General features: G+C 36.6%; 1 protein-coding gene and 1 long non-coding RNA gene across 24 annotated transcripts in view; one reads left to right on the top strand and one right to left on the bottom strand.

Moving 5' to 3' along the window:
* The window catches only part of CBLB (Cbl proto-oncogene B), a 308,592-nt gene that overhangs the window by 176,572 nt on the left and 116,491 nt on the right, over positions 1-15,529 (bottom strand). The window lies entirely within an intron of this gene.
* On the top strand, positions 1,820-5,094 carry LOC146397754 (uncharacterized). The gene is made up of 2 exons (XR_014824918.1): positions 1,820-4,712; positions 4,960-5,094. It is a non-coding gene; the product is annotated as an uncharacterized LOC146397754 (long non-coding RNA).

Here is a 15,529-nt window from a genome sequence, read left to right as displayed (position 1 = left end):
CGGCAACACCGGATCCTTAACCCACTGAGCAAGGCCAGGGATCGTACCTGCAACCTCATGGTTCCTAGTTGGATTCGTTAACCACTGAGCCATGACGGGAACTCCCAACATGCACTGTTCTTATAACACTGCCTATTTTTCAACTTCCCCCACCTAGAGCTTCACACATTATTTATGATGATCCTGCAAGGACAGAGTATTTTAGTATCATGAAGCATAACTAAATTACCTAAATTACTTGAGAACAAATCATATCATTCAGTGAAGTTATATCCCATCCCCAGTGTGAGGATGTAAGATGGCTTTTGGACTGAAATGACAACCAAACAGTGCTTTCTGAAAACTTCTCACTCATCATTATGAAACTTCTCTTTTTTCCTATATTCATCTCCCACACAGAAGGTGGTTCCTATAACATTCACAATTTCTTGTAAGTGGTATTATTTAGTCTAAAATGTTGCAAAGCACGGGGCATTTTTCCATACATTATAATACAAGCCCACAAACTCCTCAAGCAAATAACAGAATTTTACCAGTGTGTGTGTTCAGGAGTAGGGCCAGGCACCTGGTCTCTATTAAGGCACTGGAACTCTGGGGAACTGGCCAGAGAGAGCTGTACCAGAGCTTCCTCAGACACCAGCCAAATGCAGAAGGAGAAGAGAAAGACTTGGGGACAAAGATAAAATAAAGAAGGTATAGCAGGGCAGACACTAAGATAAAAACACAGGAAGTCTGGACCATCAACAGACAACATCCTGTTCAACCCTCAATGCTGTTGTAAAACCCAACCCAGTGAGGGATGGTCACAAATTCATTTAATACAGAGTAAATGAATAATATAGACCACAACAATGTAACATTAAAGAGTCTCACTAGCATACATACACTGCTTGTTTCTAGCTACGCAAGACATATTTAATAGAGCTTTGCTTCATATGTCCATGATTTACTTATTACTGTTGTACAAATTTGAAACTTTCATCTCAAAGCGATGCAGCAGAAACTTTTAGCACTGTGACGGGTTTCAGCACAGTGCTAAAAGTTGGCTGTGTGTGACAGTCGCAGCAGCTCCACTGGGGTTTATCTCCCTCTCACCTACAGTGGCTCCAGTCTATGAGGTGGTCAATGACTATGGCCCCTTCTGTCTTGGACTTGGGCCATTTCTATGCCATAGCTCTCCTCCATGTGGCCCAAGATGTCCCATAGCCCTTCTAGCCAGGAGGGAGCTGGAAAAGGGAGAGGTGGGCATGTGGCCTCCTTTGGAGGGCAGGAGCTAGAAGCCGCACATCTCACTTCTGTTCATGTCCAGTTAGTCAGAATTTACTCATAGGGTCACATCAGAACCACATGAGCCCAGGAAATACTCTACTAAGGGTGGATAAAAGTGGGGGGATATATAATGAAAGATAGAAGCAAAATGAATTTGGGGAACAACTAGCAGTCTTTAATAGAAATGACAATGGAAACTACAAAATAGTTTTCATAGATATTAAATGAAGTTTCACTGAATGAATTAAGCCAAATTAGATCATCTTTCCTTAAAGGAAAAAAATATTGAGATGCCAAGCTACATTAAAGGTAGGATTATGTGAAATACTAAACATTTTTTAAAACTACCAGCGAAATGAGTATTTTCTCATGTTATTCTCAAGATTTTTTTTAGCACAGAATAGCAAATAAACAAATATGCATCAATATGTTCAAAATAATATTACTCTTGACCCTGGGGCAAAATACTCCCTACCTTTCTTTCATTGATAAATTTAGAAGTAAAAGATGATTATATATAAAACGTTATTGAAGCTTGCTTCTTCTTCTTCTTTTTTTTTTTTTTTTTTTTTTTTTTTTTTGCTTTTTTAGGGCCGCACCCACAGCATTTGGAGGTTCCCAGGCTGGGGGTCGAGTCAGAGGTACAGCTGCCAGCCTATGCCACAGCCACACGGGATCCGAGCCGAGTTGCAACCTACACCACAGCTCAGGGCAACACTGGATTCTGAACCCACTGAGCAAGGCCAGGGATCGAACCCACAACCTCGTGGTTCCTCATTGGATTCGTTTCCGCTGCACCACGTCGTGAACTCTGAAGCTTCTTAAACTTTCTCATTTGAACACAACCTACTTGATTTAAAAAAAAAAAATAAGCAGAAGGTCTAAGCTATCTCAGCCCTGAGTCCAGAAAAGGTCAAAGGAAGTTTTACACCACTTTCTCCAGGCACATTTCAAGATATCACCTACATCAGCAGTAATGAGGTAGTTCAAAAAGGTGAGAAAACATTTCAACCACAATGGAACAGAAGCTTCTAGGGACTTCAGTGCCAAATTTCTAGATCAAAAACTTTAACAGGAACAACTTGATGCAATTCTTTTTATGTTACAGCGTTCCTCAAAGAAAATAAAATTTAAGTAACAATCGTTTTCTATCCTCCCACATGGAATAGCTACTAAAGAGATACTTATATAATTATGTCCTCTGATGTAATGATAAAATAATATTTTAAAATACTGTTTTTATAAAGCTCATGAAATATGCTTACTTCAGCAAATAGAGGTAACCTTTTAAACTGGTCTTATAGTTTATGACAAACAGCTTAGAGTCAAATACACAGGTGAAATAAATACAATGACTACTGTTTGTCTATACAGTTGTTTTCTCACAGTGAAGACCTACTCCTACACACAAAACTTTAGCTACCTTCACAGTATGGAAGATCTCCTTCTAAAATCAAACTCTCTTCTCTGCATCTATGGGAACAGGACCCAATATCAGCAGTAATTTCTAACCCTGTATCACTTTATAATTCTCCCGACTATCTCTAGGATATACTTAAATTCTAAAAAGAATATCCTAGAGTTTCCATTTGTCTCAGCGGGTTACAAATTCAACTAGTATCCATGAGGACATGGGTTTGATCCCTGACCCCACTCAGTGAGTTAAGGATCTGGCACTGCCATGAGCTGTGGTGTAGGTCACAGACGCATTTCAGATCCAGTGTTGCTGTGGCTGTGGAGTAGGCCAGCGGCCACAGCTCCACTTTGACCCCTACCCTGGGAACTTCCATATGCCGCAGATACGGCCCTTAAAAGCAAAATAAATAAATAAAAATAATATCCTTTCAAAGTTAATTGGCATTTACTTTCACTTAAAACATTTTATCATTTAGTCTAGCATAGCACAAAAATATAGTATTACAATTTCAAAAACATTTTTTCACTCTAATTGATTATCCGTAGGAGAAATTCCTGCTATTGAAAGCCATTACAAAAAGTGGAAATTATTTATTACTTCTGAAAATTTCACTCAATAAAGCCCTAATAACAGTATGTGAAATGCTATCTTCAAATTCTGACGGTTTTAACTTAAAGAGGGATATCTCATTTCCTATGTAATTAGTAAGCACACCTGTAAACCCAAGAACCCTAACAATCACATACAGCTGACTTGCCTCAATTTTTACTGCAACATTTACTGGAGAATTCTACTGCTTTAGATGTTAAGAGAGCAATAAGAGAGCAGCAATGTACAGTTACACTGGTATTTTCTGCTCCTCCCCGACAATGTGTTGTCAAAGTCAAAACAACTTGTAAAACCATCTGTGATGTAATCACTGTATAAATCCTCAAGAAGCATGATGGGAAAAGCCTTCCAATAAAGCCACTGAAAAGGTGTCCAAAACTGCCTAATAAGGCTGTCCCTTGTTTATATGACAGCCATTTAGATCCCTGTACTTCATTTCCTAAAGGAAGTAACATTTCCTATCAAAGGCTTTTCCTCTGTATGTAATAATTCCCCTGAGTCAGCAATATAAGGATCTGAGTATTTTCTTCTGAGAGGGGACATGCTGGTAACCTTGATACAGGATCAATCAAATGTAGCACCATATAATATCAGGAAAGATAAATCAGATCTTGTTATGAGAGACTAGAGACAGATGAGAACTACTTTTTTTTTCTTTTAAAGAACCATCTCTGTCTCTAAGTTTGTTTCAAAACAAACAACTCTGTAATCTAAGATTAAATTTTAAAGTTGAAATTAAAAGACAGTAAAGTGTCTGATTATATACTTTCGGAGATAAAACCTTTTTAGGGCATCAAAGTTAGACATACACCTGCATAAAATCAAATGTTTATCTCATAAGGAACCTAATGAGACATGCAATGTCTACTGCAACTTTGATTAGGGCAGTGAAGAAAACTCGCCAAACTTGAAAGTCAAACTCTGTTCTCAAAATTGGGGTTGATTCTTTCAGGTGTTAATTGAGTGCCCAATGTGCATATGGCGCATGGTCTACAACAAAGCTAAAACAAATCAAGTACCAAAATACTCATCAGTAAAACCAAACTTCAAATGAAGAGCTAACAGTGAACATCCAAAATGCAAAACTTTGTCATTTAAAAATTGTACGGTACACTATCAGAATAATTTCCTTTCTTTCTTTTCTTAGATGTGTGCTTTCCTCAAGAGAAATGCAATCATGCTCACTGCTGAAAAGTCAGAAGAGAAAAAGTATAAAAAGGTAACCCAAATCCCCAGATTCTCAGCCTGTGAAGATATGCAACACCTTGGATCACAACATAATATGCTTTTGCACTCCTCTGAGCAATGTGGGACTTCCCATTCCTTTAAAATGTCTTCTGGAGTTCCCTTTGTGGCGCAGCAGAAACAAATTTGACTATATATATGAGGTTCCAGGTTCGATCCCTGGCCTCTCTCAGTGGGTTAAGGATCCAGCGTTGCCGTGAGCTATGGTGTAGGCTACAAACATGGCTCAGATCTGGCATTGCTGTGGCTCTGGCATAGGCCAGCAACAGCTCTGATTAGACCCCTAGCCTGGGAACCTCCCTATGCCACTGGTGTGGCCCTAAAAACACAAAAGACAAGGAGTTCCCGTAGTGGCGCAGTGGTTAACGAATCCGATTAGGAACCATGAGGTTGCGGGTTCGGTCCCTGCCCTTGCTCAGTGGGTTAACGATCCGGCGTTGCCATGAGCTGTGGTGTAGGTTGCAGACGCGGCTCGGATCCCGTGTTGCTGTGGCTCTGGCGTAGGCCAGTCGCTACAGCTCCAATTCAACCCCTAGCCTGGGAACCTCCATATGCCGCGGGAGTGGCCCAAAGAAATAGCGAAAAAAAAGACAAAAAAAAAAGTAAATAAAAATAAATAAATAAATAAAATGTCTTCTGTGACATCCTCGCCCTGCCTAATCTAATTGCCACTCATATATAACTCCCCATCAAAGTCTTCCCTGACCCCCAGGTGAGCTCAGGTGCCCCTCTCTGTGAGTCCTGAGGACCCTAAATGTCCCTCAAGATACAGTACACTGAAGAACCAAGACAGAATTCTGCTTCTACACTACCAACTACAATGTTTTGACAAAAAGTAAAAGCTTTTGCAAAAAAACTCAAATTCTAGCACTCACTTATTCAGGAAATGCTTCAAAAAGTAGAACTTCAATTATGTGTTGGAAGACAGGTAATGCACTTGGGAAAAGAAACCATCAGCAAACATTCCAAATACTAATTGGACACACTATTGTAGATACTGTGGTCAAGGAAGAGGTGGTGAGGAGGTGATACTTAACACTTGGATCTTTACCCACACACTAAAAATGTGAAGACTCAGAGAAGGAGCTTTTCATTAAGTGGAAACAACCTGAAGAAGCAAAAAGGTAGAAAAGACGTTGGCACAATCCAGAAATGGAAATCAGACAAGTGCAAGTAAGGCTGAAGTTTAAATGTTATTCAAGAGTAAGCCAGAGAGTAACAAGATATTTTTTAAACTATTTCAGGAATTCCCATCATGGCGCAATGGAAACGAATTGGACTAGGAACCATGAGGTTGAGGGTTCGATCCTTGGCTTTGCTCAGTGGGTTAAGGATCCGGAGTTGCCATGAGCTGTGGCATAGGTCATGGACACAGCTTGGATCTGGTGTTGCTGCGGCTCTAGTGTAGGCCGGCAGCAGCAGCTCCGATTAGACCCCTAGCCTGGGAACCTCCATATGCCACTGGTGCGGCCCTAAAAGGACAAAAGACTGACTAAATAAATAAATAAATAAGTAAATGAACTGTTTCAAATTAAGGGAACCAAATAAAGCTATAAGGAGGGAACACTGTAGTATGGGATATTGACTAATGGTTGGAGGTAGAGAATAAGGTTCAGAAAAAGTAAGATGAAGCCAAAACATTAGTTAAAGGAGTTTCAGGTTGATACAACTGGAAACAAGGAACTACTAAAAAATCATTAGAAAAAATAATCTGGTATGATATAATTTTTGAAAAGAGGGCAATTATTTCAAAAACATATAAAGAAAGACCTGAATACTATTCACATGTTCCATGAAGAGAAATGTGTACCAAAGACCTCTGTATAAATTCGTAATATTATGTTCATTAACTTTAGAGTGATAACCAAGAAACTACCCAATAGCACTTTTGCCATAGGGCTTTTGAAATTTTATTTAATTTGCATTAAGAAATATACCATGGATGCATAGGGTTCCAGTTTCATGCTTCTCAGTAAGACTTTTAAATATGCCAATTTTAAGCAGTAAAGTATAACAATTAAATATGTAGAAAGTGGTTTCACTTCTAATTCCAATGTTTCTGTGCTGTGCTTCTATGCTAAAACCAGATTTTCAACCCTGATTCTACTAATGGATCAGCAGGCAAAAGAGTGATACATGTGGCTGCAAAGCTCTTTTCACACTTTCTAAAATGTCACATGAAACTATAATCCTCAGATGATTAAAAGAAATATCTCTGGATCATACAAGATTAATAAGCCCAATTTAATTAAATTTATCTGGCTTGATAACTATTAAATTTCTGCCTCCACACCAGAAAGAAAACAAAAAACTGAACAACAACAAAGACCAACAACAGCTCCTGTCCTTGTATAGGTTTAATAATGCCTGCCAAGTTTTATGATGCTGCTTAAATAGCATGTAGGTTGAGATTACTGTACTTTCTCCCCTCTTTCTTTTAATACACAATTACTGAGTACCTGCTATGTGGAGGAAGCTGAATAGGCACAAGAGAGAGAAGGTGGTGAAGAAAAGGAAGAACCTTAAGACAGAGTTTAGGCTAGGACCTGGAAAGAAGAGAGGACCATGACAGAAAATAATATGCAGAATAATTCAGAGTGATCAGTCAAGGAAAGCCTCTCTGAGGAACTGACATTTAAGTTACGATCTGAAGGATGAGCAAGAGTTAGATAGTGGAAAACATTTCAGGAGGATAAAGCTGTGGATGTGGAGGTTCTGCAGACTTGAAATGCTGAAAAATGGTCAGTGGCTGGAGCTAAAAGACCTGAGGCAGACTGTTTTTTTAAGATGGGGCTAGAAAAGCAAAGAATGAAGACATATACAAGATAAGCTACTCATCTGAATAAACAGTGCCCTGTGTCATGTTATTACTCAAAGTTATAGCCATCACAGTTTCCATTTATTTCCACCAGATGCTCTTGGATAATGAGGATAGATTTTGAGGCTAGCAAATAAAACCAACAAGTCATTCAGCATGATGGTTCTGGAGAGCATTCCAGATTCTTGCTTCAAGAAGAATAATGAAAGCAGACCAAATACCTTTCTATGAGACAAATAGGCTTATTCATTTCCATGAACAGTTAAAACTAAGGATAAAATTAGAAACTTTAATGTAAGATAAAAATGAGTGATTTTTACCCTTTTTACAACTCATTTGGCTTTCAAACACTCAGGAGGATATTTTCTTTCTGCTTATAATCAGTACCATTTTCTGAATTTAAAAAAAAAATGCTGTTATATTTGTTTTCTGTACCTGGAGGTATTGTAAGTATAAATGTTTGAGTTTAAATTCTGATTTAAAAAAAAAAAAAAGACAACATTCTTAGGCATTTTCCTTATAATTCAAATAATTTTATTATTCATTGAAATTTCAAAAGTCTGACATGTTTCTCCTTTAAATCTACTGACATCAATAATGAACAATTCAGAGATTAGGTTTTTTTTTTCAATCTTGGAGCAGCATAAAGTTTAAAATGAAAATCCTAAGCTTTATATATTTCCTCTGAAACAATTAAATGATCACTAAAGACCAGTATCCCAAAAGAATCAGAACTTGATAATTAAGTGAAACCTTTAATTAAAAAAAAAAAAAAAACTTAAGTTACTATTTTTCTAGATCTTAACAGGTCCAGAATAAAAATGGCTTCCTCAAATTACCCATTAAAATAGCCTCCACTGATTTTTTTTTTTTTTACCATACAGATCTTTAACTGTATATCCTTATAAATATATCAATCAAAACACCCCCACTGAACATTAAAATGAGCTCAAGAATTTGAAAACAAAATGTTAAGGACTGGAGTTAACCTCTAATAATAAAAGAACAGATTACATAGGGGAAATCAAGCCTTAATAAAAATGTCAGAACTCTGCAATCCTTTTACTATATTGATTTCATCTGGAGAAATAGTTCTTAAAACTCCGTAACATACAATGGTACCAATGTTACAATTGGTAACTTTCCAATTTTTACTCAGAATCCAAGAAACCACTTATAATACTGTTGTACACAGTAGGTGGTATTATTCAGATGAGCAACATTAAGTGCTACTTAACAGAAAAGCAGAAGGAAGCATAAACATATTCCAAGTACTGAAGAGAAACAAGGATTTTTCTTATTATATTATTATTATTTTTATATTAATAACTAAATGGGGAGCTACACAATATTGATATCATATTGTATTTCCAACTAATTTCAGTACAAAATTCACTATATAAGCTGATTACAAACCCCAAATGAGAAGGAAACAAAAAGGACTCCATTGCGTTGAAAAACAAAACAAAACCCAAAATGTATGCAGTCTTTTTTAAAATTCTTAGGTTATCTTCTCTAAGTGCATACAAATTAAAGAAACCCACTTTTCAACTTTAACTTTACTATCACCATAACATGAGACTTTACATTCTTCAGAAATACTGTCATCTTGAGGGGAAAATGTCATCCACTGGACCTTTCATTGGAAGCTGTTCTTATTCACCAATTAAACTGTGAATACATGCTCTTCTCAGAACTGGTGAGTTGCCCAAACTCTGTAATACTCTGCAACTGAAGGACAGTCTGTCTTCTGCATATCACTTGTTAACCTCCATGAACTATCAGCACCAGCCATTTCCCAAGTCTCTTTATTTTTATTTTAATGGTGAAATGCAAATGTTTATACAAGATCTTCATATTTTTTGTGCAGATGAAAATATGTAATTCTATAAAGAATAATCTAAGAAGGCATAATATATGAATTTATTTTCCTATACCATAAATAGTTCTAAAGACTAGCTTCAAACAAACAAACAAAAAAAACCCAAAAACTGAAGTCATAGTACGCAGAAATTCTTTGTGAAAACTGAAGAACTGAATTTTGAATTATCTGTAATAGCTACTATCTCACAGTGAAGAAATTCCCCAGTAGAGCTATGGGAAAATAAAAATAATCACCATGAAGAAAAATGAACATGAGCTTACTAAAAGGGAGAGATAAGATATCAGAAGGAATTTTTAAATATTTAAACTAAACCAACTTAATTCTGAACTCCATCTAGAAATTTAAAATGGTATTATTTAAAATTACCTACAAAAGGAGTTTCCTTCTAAGGCACACTAGGACCCAGAAAATTTTTCACACTCTCAAAAGTATAACCTACTAGTTTCAGATGAACTCTCAACTACCTATAGTATTGTTAGTATGTTAAAATACGGGGTGTATATTCAGCTTCTGTCCAAGCTTCAGTGACCTGCAAAATGACCAGGAAACTTCCTAAAATAACATCTAATTAAATTTCTTCACAGTAGCCTGAGATTGTAATACAGCAAATAAAGTCCCACTCTCACCTTGTTTACTTGCCATCTGTCTCTTTCTTAAATGTCAAGTACCGAAAATGGTGAAAGAATTCTAGTTATTTTACTCCCACATAAGTGACAGTTTACAATAAATGCACACTAAGAAGACTTTAACTTGCTGTGGGAATGATGCCAACGTATAGCAGAGGAAGTAAATAAAGAGCAGTTACATAATGGAAAGTCATCAGGGACAAAAGACATCTCCACTGATCTTTAAGTGTAATGGGTACTTTGGGTGACTAGGGGAAAATATTGTTTGCCCTTTGTGTCTCATCTACAAAACTTTATTTTCCAACCTTAAAGTCATGCCAAAGATGTACCCAGACCACCACGGTGCACAGCTTCCTGGAGTGCCATTTCCTTTCAGAAAACAGTAAAAGGATAAGGACAGATCTGCCGAGGCCACTTTCTCTCTGTCAATGGTCTCGGAAATCAGAAGACCATTCAGTCAAGTCCAGGAGCCCTGTCTTTTCTTTCAGATGCCACCAAAGGCTTCCTCATTCCCAATAAAAAACAATCTACCATGGTTATCTGCATCTAAAACCACCTCCCAGGAAACGAACTGTGGATTTGGGAGTGTCCCCAGTCTTGCCAAAATATATACCATTAAATTTTATTATGTAAGAACTATGAAGATAAATCGCAAAGAACAACTCCAGGAGGTTTCCAAATTAGTCTGAGGAGATCACGGACACATCACCGAGGCAACATGGAGCAGAAAAGAGGATATAATCTTAAGAACCAGGGGCTCATCTCCACAGCTATAGGAAGGGTAAAATTATTTGGTAAGTTTCAGTATTAAAACACGGCCTGAGAAATGGATGGACCGTGGCCAATCAAAATGATTAAGTTGAGATTACTGACAACCCACACTAGTTAACTTACAAAAACACACAAAACCACCCCCACCTTGGTATAGTGAGTCAAAACAAACTGCTGACAAATCCTAACAGCTATGTGAGGGGGCGCAACAATAATACACAGTGAGAACACACGTCTCTGTTTTCCTTTAAAGTCTGTTTCTAAGTCTGCATGGTTGATGTAAGAGAACAGCAGTTCCCTTCTTTAAAAGCCCTGTCTACATACTCAAAATGTCTCAGATAGCCCTCAGAGCTGGTATGCTCCTGCCAAAAGAAAGAAAGAGAAAAGAGGAGAAAAAGCAGGTTACATAGCAAGAATTATCAACTCTAACTGTCCAAACTTGCCTTTTAAAAAGAAAGAAAGAGATGGCACTAAGTAAATACTTAAGCACCAAAAAAAAAAAAAAAAAAAAAAAAAAAAAAAAAAAAAAAAAAATCTTAGCTAAAAACTGGAAACTAATTTTCAAGTTTGAAAATCCTTATCTGTAGCAGGGAACTCCAATAAGACCACAAGTTGAACAACATGATAAGGTTGTTTTTATTTGTGCGTATGTATTGGTGCACTCTCTGAAGTGTCAGGAAATGATATAAGGACATCTGCTGCAGAGCAAAAAGCTGTAAAGACGATGGGGCCCTGCTATCAATAAAACATACCAAACGAAACTGGACCATTCATGTTGAAAGCATAGATTTTTTAGAGGATTCCCCAGTTGCTGAAAAGTTCTGTGTATTCAGGGTCATAAATACAACATAGCATAAAAACAAAAACAGTCTTTGAAGAAATGTTAAAATAAGAGTAAGAGGAAGTGAAAACGCTCATAAGAGCTCAGATGGCGAACCAGTATGTCAATAGGAAAGCTGTAAAATACACTCATTGCCATGTGCATTTTGTGGGAACAGGCAGAATGGTGATGCTATGGGTTTTCCAGGGGTTTATTTTATAGGTACAAGGGTGGTCATAAGGACACTCCATTAAAGTGCTCCCAAATTGTGGTCACTTAACCAAATTTATCCAAAAATGTCACTACATTAAGTACATTTTGCTTACATACAGAATTAAGAATTACTGTAAAACAGAATCATTCTATAATAAATAATAATGGCATTACTGTACTTATGGACATTTTTTTCCCTTCAAGAATCAATGGTACTCCATTGCCTAATCTGAAAGGTATTTGATATTCAAAGTTGACCTACAAATTCTAAAAGCTAAGCCTTTGGATACTTCACTGGACACTTTCTTTCACTTTCTCCTGTTTTTCCAGGCCCTAGTAGTTCATAAAGAAGGAATAAATCAGCAGTTTTAAATCCTACGGTAATTCTAGAGAAACAATCATCTATTTTTATGAGTTATGGCCAACACTGAACCACTGTTCTTGATACTGTGGGAGATACATAGAAGCAATTTTGCCTTTAAAACAACTTATGCTGAGACCTTTAAAACGACCTGTCTTAACCACCATTTTTAAAAGACAGCAATATGACCATAACATACAATTAAACGTTACATGAAAGGTCTTGATAAATATCAGAGGTAAAGAGATGTTTTGGCTGGATCAGAAAATGCTGAAATTTGGATGAGGAAGGGGTAGAATAAGAGGATCTACATAAATGGTGGGCACATAGGAAGAAGGGGAAATGGCAGGCTAAAAGGCTACTGCAAAGGTAAATTCTAAGGATAGTGATTAGGCCAATCTGAAAAGAATATAAAAAATAATTTCTATCTTTTTTTCTCCAACAAAATTCTTCCCAAAACCTCTCAGAAACAAATCTGTCTTGGGATCCTTTAAAATAACTTACAACTGGGATGGTCACCTACCTACAGTAGTGATAAAGGCAGCTTAGTAAAGTGAAAAGAATTCTGAACAGATCCAGATTTCTAGTCTCATCTGCGCCATCTCAATGTATATATAAAATACGATTTGACCTGGGGATATTAAAAGCAGGCAGGACATCAGAAAGAGTGAGGGTACTTTTTTAAAATATGGGTACTCAAATCCCCACTGGTAAGGAAGTATTACAGGATGTCAGGAATCTGTACTTAATCATTCTAGAGGACTAGAATGCATCATCTGGTGCGTGGGATTATATACAGAAGCTACTAGATTAGATGCTTGCCATGGCATTAATGACATATCTGTGTTTCTACTAAAAAAAACAAAAAAAAAACAAAAAAAAAAAGCTACCAAAGTTTAAATTTATCGTACTTTAAAAGTATATATACAAATTATAGGAGTTCCCGTTGTTGCGCCGTGGTTAATGAATCCCACTAAGAACCATGAGGTTGCGGGTTCAATCCCTGGCCTTTGATTAGTGGGTTAAGGATCCAGCATTGCCATAAGCTGTGGTGTAGGCCGCAGACGCAGCTTGGATCTGGCACAGTTGTGGCTGTGGCGAAGGCCGGCAGCTACAGCTCCAATTAGACTCCTAGCCTGGGAACCTCCATACGCCGTGGGTGCAGCCCTAGAAAATACAAAAAGACCAAAAAAAAAAAAAAATTTATATATACATTCTACTGATACAAGATAGAAAATGGGGGTCTAGAAAAGCTTTAGTTCTCAATCATTGACTACCGGCCATTAACATTTTCTTGTCCATAAAAAAGCACAACAGTCAGTAATTCATAAAGCATCATCAACAGAAATAGAAGAGAAAATCAAAAGGAAGAAAATATTTAAATTAAAATGCAAGTTTCTAAGATTGCCTTAGAAGATTATATCAGTAGTGCAGGGATCAGTAAACTTTTTCAATAAAGGTTCACACAGTAAATACTTTCAACTTTGTGGGTCATATAGTCTCTGTGGCAACTACTCATTTCTGTCATTATGGCCACAGAACAAGCTTGGCCATGTACTACGGAATTTTATTTACAGAAAGAAGCACAGGCTGGATCTGGCCTACAGACTATAGTTACCCAAACATTGATAAAGTGGGGAAAAGATTGTAGTAAATTACCAACTTCGTGACTCAAGTTGCTTTATAAAAGCAAAATTGTTACAATCCAACTTTGGGGAGAATACAAAAATTAGAATTAGACAGAGGGGGGGAAATATCACAAAAAAAATTGGTAAGGAGAATCTGCTGTTTCTTAGGACTTCAGCACATTCAAACCTACTCTGATCAGGGAAGTGAGACCAGGCTGATAAAAACAGAGATCTTTAGTCAAATTAATGTTTTCTCATTTTTTTCTGGAAAAGAATAAACTTGACAGTTCTGCAGACTGTTACAATCATAGAAAATCAATATAGCTCATAAAAACCCTTTAGAACAAAGACTGAAATGTTTGCAGCGTCTCCAAGATGAGTTAACATTTTACTTACATTAATATGTTTCAGCAAAAAAAATATTTAGGTAACCTTTCCTATTTCCTCAAAGGAAAAGACTTTGCTTACCCAGAGAAGTTTTAAAAGTCATAGGCAACTTTTCTCTCATATACACACAATCATATAGATAAATACAATGAAAAGGCATGTTTCAGAAACAAAGTTTTAAATATTTAAAGTTGAATTAAACTAATATAAGCTGTCTTGCAAAAAAAAAAGTTCCTTTTAATGACCATTTGACATACACTATCAATACTAGTTTAATGAAGATGAGAAACACCTCACTTTTCACAGATATAAGATGTGCTAATTATTCAAATAAGTCTTCCTGAAACCAAGTTGAAAAAAGGTTGAAAATGTAGATACCCTTCAGATGCCAATAGCTACAGGCTCACACATGCTAACTGGTAATGAGACATCATTTAGAAATATATCATATATGAATATATACAATTCCTGTCAAGTCATGTAACCTCCAATCAATTTAGCTTCTCCAGATAGAAAAATGGAATTGGAATACTTGCCACTCATCTCTGACGTATGCCTGATAACAAAGATAATAAGTCATAAAACATCATTTCAATCTTCCTTATCTATTGAAACTAATCATTTGCTTTCAATTACTTGGCTCTGAACATAAGTTTACAGTTGTCAAAGCTTAAAAGAGAATGAGGTATTACTCAACAAAAAAAAACAAAACTGTTTTTATCTTTTTAAAGGACATGAATGGGTTTGAGATGAAACTGTCTTAGTAAATGTGTTCCTTCTTTTCATTTTAAATATTTTTCCCTAGAGAGTCAACAAAAATAGAAAAAATATACATCCAAATATTTTTAGTATTGTTCAGGATATCACATTTTTCAGGCCTGAAAAGACCCAAGTGCAATCCGAAGGAGGGAGCAAGTTGGTACAATGGTTCCTGGACAGCTTTTTAATCAGTAATAAAAAAGACAGTCATATATAGTGCTCCCCTTCTCTCCTTAGTCTTGTAGCCATAAAAATCATGGAGCTGCAGCAGGAATTTGAGGTGACTAGAATGAGAACAAATGCAACACACTAAGGAAGGAGATTACAAAAGCAGAAAGAGCTCCGGTCTTTGACAGCACTGCAGAGAAACATGTATCCCTATATATGTAAACTACTGTGGGTCAGGTACTATTACTTTTATCCAAACACATTCCTAATTTGTGCAAATTATACTCAGTCCATGCTGACAAAACACTTTTAAAATTTTACTGTCCAAAATTTACATCAATACTCAAATCTAAGAGTTGGCAAACCATAGATAGCCCCCAGGTCACACTGTATCTACCATAATGGTTTTCTAAATAAAGTTTTATTAGAATACAGTCATTCTGATTCATTTGCATGTTGTCTATGTTGCTATCTTACTATAAAGGCAGGGCTGATTAGTTGCCAGAGACCAACTGGCAAAGTATACAAAATATTTACCACCTAGCTCTGGTCA

This window comes from Sus scrofa, chromosome 13 (assembly GCF_054392235.1).
Source record: "Sus scrofa isolate SSC_HxYL_T2T_F1_AM1 chromosome 13, Sscrofa_HxYL_maternal_Yorkshire_Landrace_v2.0, whole genome shotgun sequence".
In the NCBI taxonomy this organism is placed as follows: Eukaryota; Metazoa; Chordata; class Mammalia; order Artiodactyla; family Suidae; genus Sus; species Sus scrofa.
This window is presented reverse-complemented; position numbering and strand designations above follow the sequence as displayed.